Genomic DNA, 20,634 nt, shown 5'->3' on the forward strand with positions numbered 1-20,634 from the left:
CCATGTGACTCACTAGCAAATTTCTGTTCCTTAGATGTGGGTCCTGCATTGTGTGGATCAAGGATATCAAATAACCAAAATATGAAAAATAAAATAAGCACAGCTTATATTTTAGTCTAAGAATAAGGAACTAAACAAGTAGAAAATCCCCTTTCATGATTGAGAAACTCATGTTAAGCTTAGCAATATTAGTAGTATTAAAGTACTTTTATGTTATGTCCTCAAGATATCCACGAATAATAAAAGCTACAACCAACACTGTTGCCATTAGTTAAATGTGGCTCATGCAAAGATCTTATAAACTGCTTCTAAAAGCTATAGTGTTTCACTCATTTCCTTTTCTCCCCCTCTATCCTTTTTAAAGAAGTGGACTCATATTTTTGGATTGTGATGGTATGTGAATGCATGCTCAGCCTTCCAGGCTTCTCTGTCCATGGAATTTTCCAGGCAAGAATACGGAGTAGGTTTCCAAGCCCTTCTCCAGGGGATCTTCCTGGCCCAGGTCTAGAACCTGTGTCTCCAGCAACTCCTGCATTAGCAGGCAAATTCTTTACCACTAAGCTGCCTGGGAAGCCCTGAAGCCATAAGATAATTATCACGGTTATATATTCAATTTTTTGTCAGATAGTCTTCCATTTGCCACTCATAATTAAGCCATTTCTGTATCAGAGATTGTAGGTACAAAGACAGTAAGAATTTTGTTAAGAGATACTGTGAAGTAAAATTAAGACCTTATAGTAAAAAGTTTGTTGTTATTTAAGAGTGTTTCTTCTGGTCTTTGCGTCTTTCCTTTGCAAAGTGCACTTTATTTTTAGGTGTGCAGGTATAATTAGAACTCAGTGTTTTAAACTTCCAAAATTGTAAAAAAAGAATGCTACTTACGTACTTAAGCCTTCAGGGCTAACATGATAATACGGAGCTCAAATCTCTTACAAAGCTTGCCCGAACACAAAACCATGATGCTTCAGGCATCTACCAGGGTGGTACTGGCGTGTTTAGTAAGATAGTTCTGAAGACTTTTTTTTGAACACAAGCAGTCTTTCAAATGTACCAGCAAACTCCACATCTGTAAAATTTTTCATGAAAAGTAGAAAATGTCATGAAGTATACTGAAAAGTAATCTGTGCTGATATAAGAAAGGTATTGACTTGTTATTTTCCACTCTGAAGTATAAAGTTAGAACTTGAGAAAAGGAGATGTTTGTTTAATAAAATAATTACCATTTTGAGAACTGATCCAGCTTTCATGGGTAAAAGAAAAAGTCTAATTGTGTGAACAAAATAAAATGTTGAAAATATTTAATTCTCTATTGCACGGCAGTGAACACTATAGAACTTAATCTCTCTCCTCTAATGAATACTCATTATGAGAGGCTAGGTTTCTGGTTTCTGAGACACTTACTTAATGACTAGTAATTTAAACTGACTGCTACAACTGAACTGTAACTTCCCTACCAAAGGCCTAGAATCAAGTTATGTGGTTATGACCAGACAGTGTTAAAGAAAATTACATTTCAATAATTCCTCTTCCATCACAATATTTTTCCAAATCTCTGATATAAAGCTACTCCTAAATACACTTTTTGAGAACAATCCGACTGTTTTCCTCATGGCCTGCGGACTCCTTCACTTATATTATTCTGTTATTCTTCATTTCTATAATTGTCCTTCTTCTTCCTCAGTATTTCTGCAGGCACTCTGAAAAATTATCAAATACCTAATTAATGATTCTAAAGATCTTCATCTCATTTCTATTAGCTCAAGGAAAACTGGAAAACAAAGGGGAGTTCATATCTGTGGTGAATCTATTGTGTCAAATACAGAGAAGTGGAGTTTTTACATATAGTCCTTGTGAATGCTACACTCCTAAGAGGTAGCTGTTATGGCAACCCTTTTGCAGAGGAGGAAACTGAGGTCCACAGAGGCTTAGTAATACATATGGGGACAAAATGGGATTTCAACCTAGTTGTGTATAACTCTGTATCTCATATTCTTTGGTAACCTAAGTAAAATATTGCCCATGGAATTTTTTCTAAGGTTAATTATAATTGTTTGCTGTATTTGCTCAGTCGTTCAGTCGTGTCTGACTCTTTGCAGCCCCATGGACTAGCCTGCCAGGCTCCTCTAGCCATGGGATTTCCCAGGCAAGAATATTGGAGTGAGTTGCCATTTCTTCCTCCAGGAGATCTATGCAACCCAGGGATCAAACCCACATTGCCATGTCTCCTGCATTGGCAGGTGGATTCTCTACCACTGTGTGGCCTGGGAAGCCCAATTATAATTATACCTTTATATAAAAATATCTTTAACGACTAATATTTTCAAAGCATTATTGCATATATCATCCTGTTTTAAGGTAGCTGGTAGAATGGGTGACTTGGGGGGCCTGAGGAACAGCAATAACATACATAAAGTATAATATCCAATGTAAGACAAGTGCTTAGTAGCTATTATTATTATTACTACTACTGATCCTTCCAGCAGGCTCATACTTAGAAGTTAGGTAGTACAGCTGTTATCATGCCCTCTTGATCGGCTTTTCTTACAAAGATGAAGCCTATTCACTTTATTTTCCACAGCAAGAATTACTTTAAAGTTTTTATTTACAAGGCAATTACTTACAAGAATCTCAAAACCCCAAGTTCAACTTCAGATTGTTTGCAATGAGGCAGGAAGGGAATGGAAGGGAAGTAGGTGTGAGACAGGCTTACAATCTTTTCCAGGCAAGTCAGAATTAGAAATTTTGCATTCTTGCTCGAAAATGAGTCTCCTTTCCACTGCACCAAAATGATACCGGAGGATTTTTTTTCTCCTGTCGTCATTCTCTTCTTACAAAGGGTAATGAAATGGCGAGCCTTTCCTTCAGTTCCTTGCTTGCACAGGGAGGGAGAGCCCCCTGAAGCGGTGCAGACCATGCTTGTTTACTGCAGCGAGAGTCGTTATCATGACGCAGAGGATGGTTCCGGTTTGACTTCTGCAGCTGCATTCCCGCTCTCCGGACAGTAGGCAGAGAACTGCAAGAAAAGTGCTTGGTATCAGTGACTCACAGCAAGACAGGAAATCTCGAGAGGATCCACCCTTCCTTCCTGCCCTCCAGACAAGCTGAGTTGCAGACCACAGGCCACAAGAAGCCTAGAATCTTGGTGAGCAGGGCTGAAGCCCTAGACTGAGTCAGGGCCACTGCAGGGATGGACATGGATGAACTGGATGAACATGTCAAGACTGAGCTGTGGGGAAAGCCCACACTCTTCACCCTACAGAGCACTGTTTCTGTTGAGATTCCTCTGTTCACTTTCGCCCAGTATCTGCCTGGTATATTCTGGCCTATGCATTGTTCTTAAACAATGGGTTTGATGCAGTTAATTGAGTGTGCCTATTTACACCATGACTAAAAAGCATGCAAGAGTTGTTATCAATCATCATTACCAAGCAATGTCTTCAAAATACAAAATGGCAGGGTCTCTCTCCAGCAAAATGTAGTTTTGAACCTAGTGTAGAATTGCTTCAATTAAGTTATATCATGTTTCTCTTCATGAGAGCAGCAAATGATTATAATGATGATAAAGGCTAACAATTGCTCAGTCATGTCCGACTCTGCGACCCCATGGACTGCGGCTGACTAGGCTCCTCTGTCCATGGAATTTTCCAGGCAAGAGTACTGGAGTGGGTTGCCATTTCCTTCTCCAGGGGATCTTTCAGATCCAGGGATCGAACCTGGGTCTCCTGCATTGCAGGCAGATGCTTTACCATCTAAGCCACCAGGGAGCCAGGTAAGAACTGCCCTAAGCACTTCATATATTTTAAGTCATTTAAGTCTTACAAATGGGCTTCTTTGGTGGCTCAGTGGTGAAGAATCCATCTGCCAATGCAGGAGACATGAGGACTCGAGTTCGATCCCTGGGTTGGGAAGATCCCCAGGAGAAGGAAATGATAATTCATTCCAATATTCTTGCCTGGGAAATCCCATGGACAAAGTTGCCTGGTGGGCTATAGTCCACAGGGTTGCAAAGAGTCAGAGATGACTTAGCGACTAAAAACAAACAAACAAACAAAAAAGAACAAAATCTTACAAATACTCTTTGAGATAAGCATTATTGTCGTCTCCCCTTGACAGATAAGGAAGTTACCAAAATAAATGAAAGCTTTATTTATTTAAAGGTGTCTTTATTAAGACACCTTTTCACTGTCTCCTCAAATTGTTTTTAAACCTCATAAACAATAAAGCTCAAACAAACAAACAAAAAATACACATGAAGCTGCTGCTTACTGTGATTTAAGAGTCAAATGAATAAATGACACAAAATGGTCTTATACACGTTTCTCACATCTGGCCAAGTTCAGCAGTACATTTCCGATTCAAGTCAAAACTCTGAAAGGAATCACTGCAACAGACCAAATTTATCAGTATCTTCTGTCAAGGCCCTTTCCCTCTCTTCCTGCAGGGCAGCAATGTCAGAAAGTGAGAGATGTCTGCATTCCTGTGACTTATTAAATATAACCTTTCAGTTCTCACCTCCTTTCATTTTCTTGCTCTCTCCAAGCTCAACTCACATCCTGTGTTCCAGCCATGCCAAAATACTTTTAGAGCACTTGGTCCTTGTCATGTGTCTTTGAATAAGGTGTTATTTTCTCTGAAAAGTCATCTCCCCCTCTATACATCCAGAGAGTGCCTGCAGCATTCAGAATTCTATCCATCTGTCCATACACTCAAACAGTGTGTATTTCTCTATCATTTATTTTTGGCTGTGCTGGGTCTTCACTGTTGCATGGGCTTTTCTCTAGTTGCAGCAAGCAGCAGCTATTCTCTAGTTGCGGTGCATGGGCTTCTCATTGCAGTGGCTTCTCTTGTTGTGAAGCACAGACTCTAGAGCAGGCAGGCTTCAGTAGCTGCCACACATAGGCTCAGTAGTTGTGGCTCCCAGGCTCTAGAGAACAGGTTCAAAAGTTGTGGTGCATGGGCTTAGTTGCTCTGCAGCACGTGGGATCTTCCCGGATCAGGGATGGAACCTGTGTCTCTCCTGCATTGGCAAGTGGGTTCTTTACCACCACCAGGGAAGCCCCTCAGAGAGTATTTGAAAGTGAAAGTGAAAGTTGCTCTGTCATGTCTGACTCTTTGTGACTCCATGGACTATACAGTCCATGGAATTCTCCAGGCCAGAATACTGGAGTGGGTAGCCATCCCCTTCTCCAGGGGAATTTCCCTAATCCAGGGATCTAACTCAGGTCTCCTGCATTACAGGCAGATTCTTTACCAGCTGAGCCACAAATTGAACATTTATTATGAGGCAGATAGGAGGTGGGAGAGGGAACAAGGTCACTGTTTTGATGAAATTTTCATTTTACTGCAGAGAGACAAAGTTAAGAAAGACAAAAGGATGGATGAGGTAGGGAAAGAAGGAAGGAAAAGGAGGAGGAAGGTAAAGAAGAAAAGAAAGAGGAACAGGCAGTACTAACTCATTATGGTTAGTGTTAGATGGGTCATATGACACTGAGTGACATTGAGTGTCAGGAATCTGGTCACTTGAGCTCTGAATGACAAGAGGGAGCCCAACATGCAGAGCCCACTAATTCAAAGGCTCTAAGCTAGAGAGCAAGCCTGGTTCTCAAGAACTGAAAGGAGCCAACATGGCTGAGGTGCTGCCAGAGGGCAAGGCAGCTGCCAGAACCCACTGACTTCGAAAGGCCTGTAAGAAGTTTGAATTGAAAATTTGAAGCTGAGGATTGATAGAATCTAATTTATTTTAATAAATTCCTCTGGCTATTGAGTGCACCATTGGGCTTTAGGGAGTCAGGTATAGTAGCAGGCAGATCAGTTAGGATACAGATGCAAGAGGCATCAAGGCAATTCTTTTTTTCTGTGCTCACACATTTTGCAAAGACTCAATGTTACACATTCTTTAAAAGCAGATATAAATTTTTTCCTCTTTTACTAGATAATCAGGTCTTTGAAATCAGGAATGAATCATCATTCCACAATAAACATTCCCTGGCATAAATAAAGTAATGGAAGAATGAATGAATAAAATAAGGTCCTTGCCCTCAAAAGGCTTAGTCTCTGACACAGACATCCATTCAAGCAACCAGAGTGCAGAGTAGATCATTCACATTGTGAAAGAGATAAAAAGCATTATATGTGAAGACAGGGAAAGGAGAAAGTGGATTATCCAATTGACTGTGTGATACTGAATCAAAACATCAGAGTCTGTTGTTCCTTTTTTTTTTTTTTATTTTTTTAACACAGTGGGATGTTAAAACAAAGTGGCAGGAGTCTGACAGAGAAACAGTTGGGTCTATTTCCCCTTCTAGTGCCACGGGTTTAGATAAGGGCTGCATTTAGACTCGGAATTTTGGGTCAACATGCAACTCAATAAATCTGTTGAGAAATGATTTCTCTCTGCTGGACTATTTTTTTAAAAAAAGTAAACAAGAGTGTCAGATTACTTTTGGATTGTTCAAATTACAGCAAAACCCTGACATTTAGGACAAGCGTTCATGTTCTAAATGTTCTTCTTGGAGTTATACAATGATCAGCCATGAAGAAGAGTCAAGTGTGTTTCTAGTGTATTCCTTCCCTCTGTTTTAAAAAACTTTTTAAAGCCATTATTTTTTTTTAAAAAAATTGGCCATTCCATGTGGTATTTGGGATCTTAGCTTCCCAACCAGCAATCAAACCTCTGCCCCTATATTGGAAGCCCAGCGTTTTAACCACTGAATTGCCAGCTAAGTCCCTCCTTCTGTCTTTTTGTAGTTCACTTTCCGCAGGGGGCTCCTTTATCTCCACCAAAGCATTCAGAGCCTTCAAGCTGCACAACTACATGCCTTTTCCCTTTCACTCCTTTCCCTTTCTGTTTCACTCCCCCTTCTCAATCTACCTCAACTATCTATCTATATATCATCAGTTAGTTTTCGCCTCCTAACAAAACACCACAAAATTTGACTTAAACCATTTATAATGTCTCACAATCCAGCATTCTGGCCTGGAGAATTCCATGGACAGAGGAGCCTGGAAGGCTACAGTCCATGGAGTCGCAAAGAGTTGGACAGGACTGAGCGACTTTCACTTCACTTCAATTCTGTGAGTGATCTGTCTAGCTCTTCTGCATTATGCCAGCTCATCTGGGGCTGAATGCTCCAAAATAGCTCCCTCTCATGTCTGGGGCAACAGCCAGATCACCTAGGATGCTTAAGGCCCTTCTTTATGTGGTCTCTCATCTTCAAGAATGTCTGTCCCCATGATGACAAAAAGGTCCCAGTAACAAGAGAAGGAGATCCAACCAGTCCATTTTAAGGAGATCAGTCCTGGGTGTTCACTGGAAGGACTGATGTTAAAGCTGAAACTCCAATACTTTGGCCACCTCATGCGAAGAGTTGACTCATTGGAAAAGACTCTGATGCTGGGAGGAATTGGGGGCAGAAGGAGTAGGGGACGACAGAGGATGAGATAGCCGGGTGGCATCACCGACTTGATGGACATGAGTTTGAGTGAACTCTGGGAGTTGGTGATGGACAGGGAGGCCTGGCGTGCTGCGATTCATGGGGTCGCAAAGAGTCGGACACGACTGAGCAACTGAACCGAACGAGAGAAGGAAAACCTATTTGAAACACTTTTAAAGCCCCTGCACCACATTTTCTAATGTCCCATTAGCCAAAGAAAGTCCAAGCCCAGGTTCAAAGAATAGAGAAATAAACTCAACTTTTTGATGTGAGTCACAGCAAAAATTCCATTGTAAAGGGATATGCATACGGGGATATATAAGTAACTTGTGAGCACGTTGTGATCCATCACACTATCATTTTGGAGAAACACCTTAAATTTAATTCACACTGCAGTGTTACTGAGAACTTCCAGATGTACAAGCTGGGTTAAGGAAAGGCAGAGGAACCAGAGATCAAATTGCCAACACTGACTGGATCATAGAGAAAGCAAATCATGCTTGACAAATGGAAAGGAGTGTGTATCGATGACTTGACCTTACCAAATACCTCGTACATAGCTGCTCAATAATTTGCTCAATAAATACTGGGTGAATTAGTTAATTTATGTGTACATGAGTGTAAGTATGTATGTGAGCCTAATAGTGTATCAAGACAGAAGGGGGAATTTGGGCATGTAAAAACATCAGCTCTCTTCCAAATACACCACCCCCCACCCACCATGGGGTCAAGAGACAACAGCAGTGTGCAACTGACATGGGCTTAAAAGCCTGCTGAACATACTACCTGTGTAACCTTGAGCAAAATTAGTAACCTTTCTAAACCTTAGTGCCCTCATCTATAAAATGGGCATAATAATGCCTTTGCTACAGGGTCATTATAAAAATTAAACAGAATGATAAACACAGAATACTTAAACCAACACATGACACATAAGAGATATTCAGTAATTAGCAGGGAGCAGAAGCCAAGTCTAGCTTCCCACACAAATGCCATTCTTTACTCCTTCCTTCCCTAGCCCTAGTGCCACTTTCCCTTGGTGGTCTGCCTTCTTCCACCGCCTGCCTTTGATCAACCCAATCAGAGAAATGAGAATGGCAGGAAGTGTGGAAACTCACTTTTCCCCACTTCAGGTTCTATCAGCAATATGTCATTCCAGCTGTGTCAGTAGCAAGAAATGCGAAAGAGTGGCCACAGTTCATCTTACCTCTAAACTAAGCCTCTTGCTACTCATTGTGTGCCATTTTGGTTCTGCAGAAACCTACAGCAGAAAACAACTACATAGCCCCAGATTTGGCAGCATCATTGATGCATTGAGGAGGTATGGAGAGATTTCACTCAAAGTTTGTAGACAGAACACATGGCTCTCTTTTGCTACTTTCCCACCTCACATTTCACTGAAATACCTGTTTAAAAAAGAAATAAATTCATAATAAATCCAAGCATAAGAGAATCAAAGACTTCTATATATTTCTCCGAGATATGCAGAGAATGGGATCATAGGTTGTCTGGATTCAAATGTCAGCTCTGTCAGTGATAAGCTATATGACTTTGGACAACTCTGTTTCCTTATATAACATGTGAAAAGTTATAGGACCTGTTGTACTGGGTTGTTGTGTGGGTTGGCCAAGTTATATGAAGCACTAGGATACTTCCTGGAACACAGTTCAACAAAAGTTAGGTTTCACTGTTATAAACAGAAGACAAAGAGTTTACAACTAAGAAATTACAGAGAAGAAAGGTAGACGTTCAAAGCTTGGAACTGGCAAGAATTCCAGGGGAAAGTGAATGAAAAATCAGGGGTATTAGTTTTAGATTTACAAAAAAAGCTTGAGAGTCCATCTTCACCCCATCTTTACTCTCACACCTACATTCAGGGGTGATGTGTTCCTCAGTTAAATTAAAACCAGAGAAATCTTCTCTAAAGAAGTGGAATAACTTGTCTGTGAAGGGCTAAGGCTCCTGTTGTGGATGCCTGATACATTAAGTAGTATGTCTATTTTTAATGACTAAATAAATGATTTACCTTTAAAGGATCACAAAATAATACATGAGGGGAAAAAAAGGAATTCACAACCTAGGCAACTTTTCTGAAAGTTCACTATGTCAAAGATAAGAGCCTAAACATTTTTCAGAAAAAAAAAAACAGGTTATCTACAAAGAAATGAGAATCAGCCTGGCGTCAGTCTCCTCCTCAGCAAAACTGGTTGGCAGAAGATAATGGAAAAATGCGTTAAAAGTTCTGAGTGGGAATTCCTTTGAAATTAGAATTATATACCTATCTAAATTATTTTTCAAGTTCAAAAGACACTTTTAGAGATGCAAGACCTTAGAAAATTTCATCTCCCATGCATATTTTATGGAAAAAAATATTGGGGGATGTACTAGAGCAAAAAGAAAAAAATAATCCAAGAAAAATAAGGTCATGGAAGCCAAGAAACTAGTGAACGTGACAGCGAAGAAAAAAAAAATCTATGAAAAATAATCAGATACAAGTTGTTTAGCTGGCTTAGAAAATCATGTTGAAATACTCCTGAAGGAAATATTAATAATAAACTGGATGATCTTTGACAAGATGATTACATACTATAATTCTGCCCTCAAGAAAAAAAAAATCAGAATTTTCAAGCAAACATGATATATAAAGAAATCACGGTCTAAATATAAAACAGACTAAACTGCGTGGTATTTAATACATTGAAAAAGAAGAATCAATTTGACCTTGATACCTTGAAATATTACTGAAATATTCTTCTTCAGCTAGTACAGGTTAATTAACACAAGGTTATATTTCCTTCTTTATAGGTCTAATCATACTACTTTGTACCTTAAGTAATAATACTCACATTATATAATAGTAAAGTTTTCTACTTAAAAAAAATTTTTTTTGACTCAACCTATTGGCAAAGTGTGGAGAAGGAAATGACAACCCACTCCAGTACTCTTGCCTGGAAAATCCCATGGGCGGAGGAGCCTGGTAGGCTGCAGTCCATGGGGTCGCTATGAGTCGGACATGACTGAGCGACTTCACTTTCACTTTTCACTTTCATGCATTGGAGAAGGAAATGGCAACCCACTCCAGTGTTCTTGCCTGGAGAATCCCAGGGACGGGGGAGCCTGGTGGGCTGCCGTTTATGGGGTCACACAGAGTCGGACACGGCTGAAGCGACTTAGCAGCAGCATTGGCAAAGTGTAGAATAATCAACAATTCAGAACACTTCAAGTGACAGAAACATTGATATTATAAAAAGTTGGAACATGTAAACAGGGCAGAGATGGAAGAAAGTACATGGGGCATTAATTTCCTTATTTTATATGATTGTGACTACAAATTTCTGAAATTTATAGACCAAGAAAGAAATACTAGAATTATTAACAGATATAAAGGTCACCTCTCAGGATCTGTTTTGTTTCCTGAAAACCTAACTTGATTATATACACTCTGTCTCACAGATGCTTGGCCATGAATGTCAAAACAATTAAAGGTATGGGAGTACTGGGGGAAATAAAAGTGTCTATCATCAAAGTGTGTGGCTTCTACAGAAGTTTGGCCATTTTCTTATGCATCCTAACTGCAAATCACCCAAGTATATTTAATATATCCACATACTTCCAGCAGCTTCCATCTGTGTAGTTCTCATTGTTTCCATCCCATGTAGAAGCATAAGCCTTTAAAGTTGAAAAGGATATCAGAAACTCTTAAGCTCACCTTCTGTTTTTCATAGGTGAGGAAACTGAGACCACACAAAGTCAACTGACTTGATAAAGTCCAACAGCAATTAAATGACAAATTAGTCCTAGAACTAAGTATTGTAACTCCTTAGGCAATGTTTCATATAATTAGGGAATGTCCATTGTATAAATAAATGCACATTTCTAACTTTAAAATGGTATATTCCATTACTTGTATATAGTCATAACTATTTTATTACATAAAATTTAATTGTTTTATATGCTAATACGATCTCAAGTAGATTTACAAATTCTATGTGAAGTTTCACATCTCTTAGTTCCTCTCTGCTTTGTTTTATTTATTTTTTAAATGAGGTGTGTTTTAAAAAAATATTTATTATTTAATTGATTGCTCCAGGTCTTAGCTACAGGTAGGTGGGACCTTTAATCTCTGTTGTGGCATGTGGGATCTTCAGTTGACGTGAACTCTTAGTTGACGCATGTGGGATTTAGTTCCCAACCAGGAATCAAACCCTGGTCCCCTGCATTGGGAGCACGAAATCTTAGACACTGGATCACCAGGGAAGTCCCAGTTCCTCTTTGCTTTTTCGGATGAACTGGGCTATAGCAAGCTTCCTATAAAAAAGGAATTGGTTTATTGTTTCTCTTCTGTATTTTTTTTTTAAGTCTCTATTTGGAGCCATTTCAAACTTACAGAAAAGTTGTTCAAAGAAAATCTGATTACTGTTTTCCAAGATTTAGCAAAATTTAACATTTTCTCTTCTCTTATCTACATATCCATTTATCAATATCTATCATCAGTCTACTGTATGTTACACATTTTAAAATATATATATTTTTCTTATCCATGTGAGAGTAGGTTGCACACACCATATGCCTATATCCCTCCACACTTGAGTTTCTTTCCTAAGAACAAGATTTTTCTTTTACATAGTAATAGTATAAACTATGCCAAAGCCTTTGACTGTGTGGGTCACAACAAACTGTGGAAAATTCAAGAGATGGGAATACCAGACCACTTGACCTGCTTCTTGAGAAATCTCTATGCAGGTCAAGAAGCAACAGTTAGAACTGGACATGGAACAACAGACTGGTTCCAAATAGGAAAAGGAGTATGTCAAGGCTGTATATTGTCACCCTGCTTATTTAACTTATATGCAGAGTACATCATGAGAAATGCTGGCTGGAAGAAGCACAAGCTGGAATCAATATTGCTGGGAGAAACATCAATAACTTCAGATATGCAGATGACACAATCTTTATGGCAGAAAGTGAAGAAGAACTAAAGAGCCTCTTGATGAAAGTAAAAGAGGAGAGTGAAAAAGTTGGCTTAAAGCTCAACATTCAGAAAACAAAGATCATGCATCTAGTCCCATCACTTCATGGGAAATAGATGGGGAAACAATGGAAACAGTGACAGACTTTATTTTGGGGGGCTCCAAAATCACTACAGATGGTGATTGCAGCCATGAAATTAAAAGAAATTGCTCCTTGGAAGAAAAGTTATGAGCAACCTAGATAGCATATTGCAAAGCAGAAACATTACTTTGCCAACAAAGGTCAGTCTAGTCAAAGCTATGGTTTTTCCAGTAGTCATGTATGGATGTGAGAGTTGGACTATAAAGAAAACTGAGTGCCAAAGAATTGCTGCTTTTGAACTGTGGTGTTGGAGAACACACTTGAGAGTCCCTTGGACTGCAAGGAGATCCAACCAGTCAATCCTAAAGGAAATCAATCCTGAATATTCATTGGAAGGACTGATGTTGAAGCTGAAACTCCAATATTTTGACCACCTGATGCGAAGAACTGACTCATTTGAAAAGACCCTGATCCTGGGAAAGATTGAAGGTGGAAGAAGGGGACAACAGAGGAAGAGACGGTTGGATGGCATCACTGATTTGATGGACATGAGTTTGAGTAAGTTCCGGGAGTTGGTGATGGACAAGGAAGCTTAGCGTGCTGCAGTACATAGGGTCACAAAGAGTGGGACATGACTGAGCGACTGAACTGAGTATAAAATTAACAAACTTAGGATACTTAACATTGATATAACACTTTAAAATATATATTTCAACTTTATCAATTGTGACAGTAGTATCCTTTTCGGTTTTTTCCCCCTAATTCAGGATATTGTCTAGGATGGCATACTACATTTTGTTACCATGTCTCTTTAGTCTTATTTAATTTGTAACTGTTCCTCAGCCTTCGTCTTTCATACCATTGGCATTTCTGATGAGTACAGGCCAGTTATTTCACTGAATATACTGATTAAGGTTCAGATTTCTCTGTTGTTTCTGGTAATTAAACTCAGACTACCCATTTTTGGTTCGATTGCTACATGACTGATGCTTCTTCCTCATGGTTTCACATTTGAAGGTGCTAGATGTAACCTTGCCTCTTTTTGGTGAGGTTAATATAAGTCTACTTATTTAAGATGTCATCCCATTTCTCCACTGTAAACTATTTTTTTCCCTTTTAAAATTAAGTAATTCATGAAGAGAGAACTTAAAACTATGTAAATATCATGTTCCTAATCAAGTTTTCCTCCCTGCGGTTTAGCCTATTGATCATTCTAAGCTGAATCAATTTCAATGGGATGGTTGCAAAATGGTAATTTACATTTTATTTATTACCTATTCGCCTTCTATATCTACCAGGCAGTAAGGGACTGCTTTCTTTAATTCCTTATTTATTAACAATTTGGACCCATGAATTCTCATTTAATTCATGTATTTATTAATGTATCTCTCTATTTTTTTCTCTCTCATGCACAAATTGTCTTATATTTGGCCTGTGGGAACTCATTCAAGCTGGCTTCTGTGTACTCTTGACAGGTTCTCTTCATATTTTGAGTACTGCCCTTTTTGGGGCATGTGAACTCTCACAGGCTCATGGTGAACTCTCACAGCTGCTACCCAGGAACCAGCCATTCTCAAAGAGTCCTCATTCCTTTTATGCAGGAATGGTGGACTGAGTTTTGAAGTTGACATCATGGAGGTCAATCATGTCCTAAAGCACACCTCTTAGTTTAGTAAGAAACAGAATCAGAATTGAAAATACAATAGGTCTCATCCAGAATGGAAATACTTTGTGCTTGATTTTTTTTTTTCTTTTTTCCAGGATTAGGTAGTAGATGTGAGAAATGAATCCATAGCAACAAAATGGGCTGAAGTGTGTGTAAAGATTTTAATTACCACATGAAATTAGCCTACAAAACAAATCAATTAAAAATCTAGTATTTTAAGTGAGTTGAAAATCATTATAATTCCAAATGAAAATATAAGTTGTTTCTTGGAGTTCTTCAAAAAAGCTCAGCTTGAAATAGTATACAAACACAAACTCAAAATATGTTTTTAAGCATACAATATGAAATGCATAATATGAGAAAACTAATTATGAAATACAAAATTATAAACCCTTCATGTTCGGCATAAAAAAAGTGCTAACATTTTATGAACTGAATTAAGGAGATTTAATGAAAAAGGAGGCACTCATAAGAACTCAAATAAAAAAGATGTATATGAAATACATAAAATTATAAAAGCATATGTAATACAGTGCCACAATGCCCGCTGTACTTGAATAGTGTACAACCATTTTCCAATTCAAACTGCATTTCTTTTACAATTTGACTTTTTTTTTTTAAAGAGCTAGCTGAGAAAGCAAATACAGAAGAAAGACTTGATAGTCTATCAAACATGGTATTACAAAGGCAGGCTGGAATGCATGTTTTTTGCCCAAGAAAAGCAGGCCAGCCTAAACCAGAGTGTCCCCATAGTAGCCTTCATTGTGAAACCAGCTTGTGACAATACCTCTTCTCCAGTCCCGAGGCAATTAAATATCTAAGAATATGGACAGTCCTCCAATTGCTTCACAAGTGTTAAAACCAGCACCAGAGCACATTGTAACTCACCAGATGTCGTAATTAAACGTGGGAACTCACACTTCCGTGTGGCCATAAAACCTCTGTTTGGGTGGGAGCCTGCACCACCCACAGTTGTAGCCAACCTGAGATCACACGCTGATGTGGGGGACATACCTGGCTTCACACTCTTACAAACACACCCTCACACAATTCAGATTCCCCAGGTTTCTCGGCTGCCACATTTGTAATAGTGAAAAAGAAATTTAGATCAAAAGAGACCGCAGGGCAAGACAGGAGTCCAGGAGCAGGACAGGACTAGAGCTTCCAGGCCCTGCTGTTTTCTTTCAAGTAAGGAAATAAGTGAACATAAAAGAGGAGGCCAGGTTAAAAACAGAAGGGAAGCTGGGCAAGAAACAGCAATAAGACATCAGGTAAGAAGGATCAATGTTAGTTGTGCCAGACCTGCTGAGTCTTGCTTATTTTGAGGGAGGCTACCACCTATTGGTAAGACTACAGAGATTTGGAAAGAAAATACACACCACACACACAGTATATATTTACACATATATATTCCTAGTGTTCTAGGAGATTACAGCATACTACAGTGGAAATATTTCAGGTTCCAATTGTAACTGATGGACATATTCCTCAAATGGCCTCAGCTGGAAGAGCTATTCATTAACTGGACTCACGATAAGAAGCACCTCTCATCAGGCGTTCAACAGGAAATGCAGCCTTCCAGGAGGACTTGACTCAGCAGGAAGCAGCGGCTGGTGAGGAGAATTACCTGATTTACCTGCTCAAAAAAAGTGGTAATGCTGGGAGCGGAGTGGATAAAGTCCAGTTACATTTTGAAACAGAATGAGAAGGAACTAACCCAGAGGAAAGTGGGACCAGGAGTTGTGGAGCTGGCTCGCTCCTCTCTGCCTGCTGATGTGGAGGAGGGAAGCCTGGCCGCACTGGCTCACCGCCCGCCACATTCCTAGGGAGGTGAATCAGCTGGCCTGAGGGGAAGCGGGAATGACTCAGGAGGACAGAAGACCCTGCACTGTCGTAGAGTACCAAGTGGTGTGAGGACTCTCCATGGGGTGGAAGGAAGGGAAGAGAGAGATCACATTGCCCATCAAGTCATGACCTGGCGACTAAGCTTGGGAGCCTTCCACTTACTGTTCGACTTGAGCTTCCTAGGAAAGAAGAGAATGGGTTTGCTTGCCCCATCACTGAGACCGTGTAACCTGTCTCAGTGTCCCTCCCTCTGTTCCTGCCTCTGATTACATTCATGGCAGATCCTTGTGGAGGCTGGCTAATACCACCATTTTTTCTATACTGTAATATGTTTACACAATAAAGAACTCTGTCCCTCACACACCCATAGACCATCCTCTCATCATTTCCCTCTCCCTACCCCCTTCTTCCCTTCCACTCTATAAGAAAGAGACGCATAAGCAAGTTATAGGAAGTGTTCCTTTTATCAGACAACTAGCAGAGTATTACAGAAGGAAAGCTGTTTCAGTTCATTGCCTATATTTTTTATAGCGACAGCATAATTATCATTGATGTTCATAATGGAGGTCTGCACAACTGCAAATTCTACATCCTGAAGGACTAAATTATATTCATTATATAGATGGATTGCCATTCCTTTTATTGCGTTCAGATTTTCAACAATCCATGTGTAGCATATTCGGCAGTGGTGATAATAAAGTAGAAAACCCCATTCCTCCCCATTCTTCATGGATGCTTTCTGAATCACATACTGACAGGAACAGGGGAGAATAATGGCCTGGGATTCCTTTGGGAAGGTTGTTTTTTACAAACAGGATGAGTGCAGAGTAGGTGGGCTGAAAAGCAAGGGCAAAATTCTCATTCTGGATTTGAATCTTTAATTGTAAAGAACAATTATTTAAAAAATACTATTACAAGGATCAGTATTCTCCGTAAAAATAAACCTCAATTGTTTTCTGCCATTGATCACTTTTATATACATTCTATTGAGATTGGGACAACTTGAGGAATGAATTGTGACATTTAAAAATAGATGAGTTAACAAGGGGGTCCTCAAATAAATTTTTCTTTTTTGAAGTATAGTTGTTTTAAAATGTTATATTAATTTCTGCTAAACAGCATAGTGATTCAGTTTTACATACACACATACACACACACACACAAATATATTCTTCACATATTGTTTTCCATTATGGTTTATCACAGGATATTGAATATAGTTCCCTGTGCTATACAGTAGGACCTTGTTGTTTATCCATCCTATATGTACTTGTTTGCATCTGCTAACCCCAAACTCCCACCCATCCCTCCGTGCCCACCCTCCCTCTTAGCAACCACAAGTCTGTTCTCTATGTCTGTGAGTCTATTTCTGTTTCACAAATAGGTTGATGTGTGTCACATTTTTTAAAAAATATTTATTTATCTATTTGGCTGTGCTGGGTCTTGGCTGTGGCATGCAGGATCTTTAGTTGTAGCATGTGAACACTTAGTTGCAGCATGTAGGATCTAGTTCCCTCACCGGGGATTGAACCTAGGTCCACTGCATTGGGAACGCCAAGTCTTGGCCCCTGGACCAGTGGACCACCAGAGAAGTCCTGAGTCATATTGTAGATTACACATATACACAGGGTCACAAAGAGTCAGACATGACTGGGCGACTGAACTTAAACGATATCATATGGAATTTGTCTTTCTCTTTCTGCCTTATTTTACTTAGTATAATAATCTCTAAGTCTATCCATGTTGTTACACATGGCATTATTTCATTCTTTTTTTTATGGCCAAGTAGAATTCCATGTATATATGTACCACATCTTCATCTATTGACCAGTCGATGGGTGTTTAGTTGTTTCCATATCTTGCCTACAGAATATTCTTTTAAAGGGAAGCGGAAAGAAAGCTAAGATTGCCTTGTTCAATTGCCTGATCTGGATGATAGATGAAAACTGGATTTAATTATAAAGATAGCTACTAGCGGAATGCAATGACATTTTAACACTAAGCCTAATACACAGAGTTAAGTACTTGACATTTCTTAAAATACACTGAGCTACCAACTGCATGAAAATTTTCAGAGACCCTCCAGTGAAAGTGTTAGTTGCTCAGTCGTGTCTGACTCTTTATGACCCCATAGACTGTAGCCAGCCAGGCTCCTCTGTCCGTGGAGTTTTCCAGGCAAGAATGCTGGAGTGGGCTGCCATTCCCTTCTCTAGGGGATTTTCCCAACCCAGATCAAACCCAGGTCTCCTTGTACTACAGGCAGATTCTTTATCATCTGAGCCACTGCCACCAGGGAAGCAGAGATCCTCCAAGAAAATTTTAAATTACAAAATTGGTACCATATGGAATAATTCAAATTTTAACCTCTTCTGTGAATCTTGTGTATCTATAGGCACTTGATACCAAAAAGACCTTAAGCTATTCTGGTGTTTAGTATGTGAAAAAGTACAAGTTTTTGCTGATCAAATCAAGCAAACCTTCCCATGGTAGAAGCAAATTTAGAATTTTAGAGGTGAATCTTTAATTGTTTAAAAGTCAAGGCAAGATCTCCTTTCTTACAGTTTACTATCACTAGAAAAATTCATATACGACATTTAAAATCAGACCAAAGAAGACATACGGATGGCTAACAAACACATGAAAAGATGCTCAATATCACTCATTATTAGAGAAATGCAAATCAAAACCACAATGAGGTACCACTTCACACCAGTCAGAATGGCTGCGATCCAAAATCTGCAAGCAATAAATGCTGGAGAGGGTGTGGAGAAAGGAACCTCCTACACTGTTGGTGGAATGCAAACTAGTACAGCCACTATGGAAAACAGTGGAGATTCCTTAAAAATTGCAAATAGAACTACCTTATGACCCAGCAATCCCACTTCTGGGCATACACCGAGGAAACCAGAATTGAAAGAGACACATGTACCCCAATGTTCATCGCAGCACTGTTTATAATAGCCAGGACATGGAAACAACCTAGATGTCCATCAGCAGATGAATGGATAAGAAAGCTGTGGTACATATACACAATGGAGTATTACTCAGCCGTTAAAAGAATTCATTTGAATCAGTTCTGATGAGATGGATGAAACTGGAGCCGATTATACAGAGTGAAGTAAGCCAAAAGAAAAACACCAATACAGTATACTAACACATATATATGGAATTTAGGAAGATGGCAATGACGACCCTGTATGCAAGACAGGAAAGAGACACAGATGTGTATAACGGACTTTTGGACTCAGAGGGAGAGGGAGAGGTGGGATGATTTGGGAGAATGACATTCTAACATGTATACTATCATGTGAATTGAATCGTAAAGATTGTAAAATTTAAAAATAAAAAAAACAAACAAACAAAAAAAAAAATAAAAAATAAAATCAGACAGTAGCATTTAAAGAATAGTACAAATGCCAGTTGAATGGACTAGATTCACAGCTCATATTCTTATGGTGCTGAGAAGTCTTCATAAACTTTCAAAGCAAAGTTCTCAAGTCCAACATACTAATGGCCATAGAGTTCCCCAGAACAAAGCTTTCACACAACCCTGGGACAGTTGGTGAGTCTCAGTCTTTGAAGTGAGATGCCTGGAGTTAATAACCAGACTGGCTGATTGTGGCCCTGCCTCTCTTCACTTTTGCACCCAGGTGAAAGGAGGAGCTGACACCACTTGCGTAGACAGCAATTTTGTGCTAAAAGCTAGGAATCAAACGAGTGAAATCTCACAGCCGATTTCTATGACCTGTTTTCTTTCTATGGAGTGAAAATCTAGACTTGAACATAAGCTTAGAAATGATTGAAAACTGAATTCAGCTCTCCAGATGAATAGGATTAAATATTAGGCAACTTAATAATCCATTAATAAAATAGTTCAATAAATAGTATTATAAAGATTTGAAGAAATTATAAATACAAATCTATTAAATGTTACTAAGATCATGTCTTAAAATTGCCCAAAATTTCCTTGTGAATTTTCTACTAACCTTCATTTTGCCTCATTAATGCTAAAGACTGATTTTCAAAGTATGGATTTAATGTAGCCAGCTCACAAATATTTGTCCTAAAAAGAGTCAGGTATAAATATAATATTGAATTTCAGGTCCTAATTTTGTTTTAAAAATGTCTGTTAAAATAGTTATAAAACTGAGAACTATGACTGTGGGGTTTTTTTTCTTTTAATTTCTTATTTGCTTTCACTTGTGTTTACTAATTTCTATATGCTTATAATTTTTACAATCAAACAAAAATACATTAAGGTGGAGCCAAACCCTAAAAAAGAGGCTTTCACCTGCCCACCAGCACACCCAGATATGCCCATGCAGTAAAAGAGAAGAGGTGGAATATATTCATTACACAACTAGGATTTATTGAGAGCCTGCTATACATTAGATGCCATGGTATGTCCTGGATAGTTATGGAGCCGCCATGATCCCTGGAGCCCATTTCCTCTTTCTAAAACAATCCTACTCCATACCTTATCCCCATCAGAAGAGAAACAACATGGATAACCATTAGCTGGACCCAAATTTCAAATCCACGAAAGCAATATCAAAATTTAACATAAGACTTCAAAATGAACTGAATCCTGAATTAAACCCAGGGTAAAGCAAAGTAAAATTAATCTAAACTAAGTAT

The 20,634-nt window shown here is 39.0% G+C and overlaps 1 long non-coding RNA gene across 2 annotated transcripts in view; it reads right to left on the minus strand.

The window, feature by feature from the left end:
* Positions 1–2,584: 2,584 nt before the first annotated feature.
* Positions 2,585–20,634, minus strand: part of LOC121817115 (uncharacterized) — a 130,305-nt gene continuing 112,255 nt past the window's right edge. Inside the window, exons 1-2 of one of the 2 annotated variants that reach the window (XR_006056878.1) lie at positions 15,869–16,348; positions 2,585–3,013 (exon numbers count right to left, since the gene is read on the minus strand). This is a non-coding gene — a long non-coding RNA (uncharacterized LOC121817115). Of the gene's footprint in view, positions 3,014–15,868; positions 16,349–20,634 lie in introns of those variants that run through there. The other variant, XR_009595287.1, reaches the window with a different exon arrangement.

This window comes from Ovis aries, chromosome 1, assembly GCF_016772045.2.
Source record: "Ovis aries strain OAR_USU_Benz2616 breed Rambouillet chromosome 1, ARS-UI_Ramb_v3.0, whole genome shotgun sequence".
Classification (NCBI taxonomy): domain Eukaryota; kingdom Metazoa; phylum Chordata; class Mammalia; order Artiodactyla; family Bovidae; genus Ovis; species Ovis aries.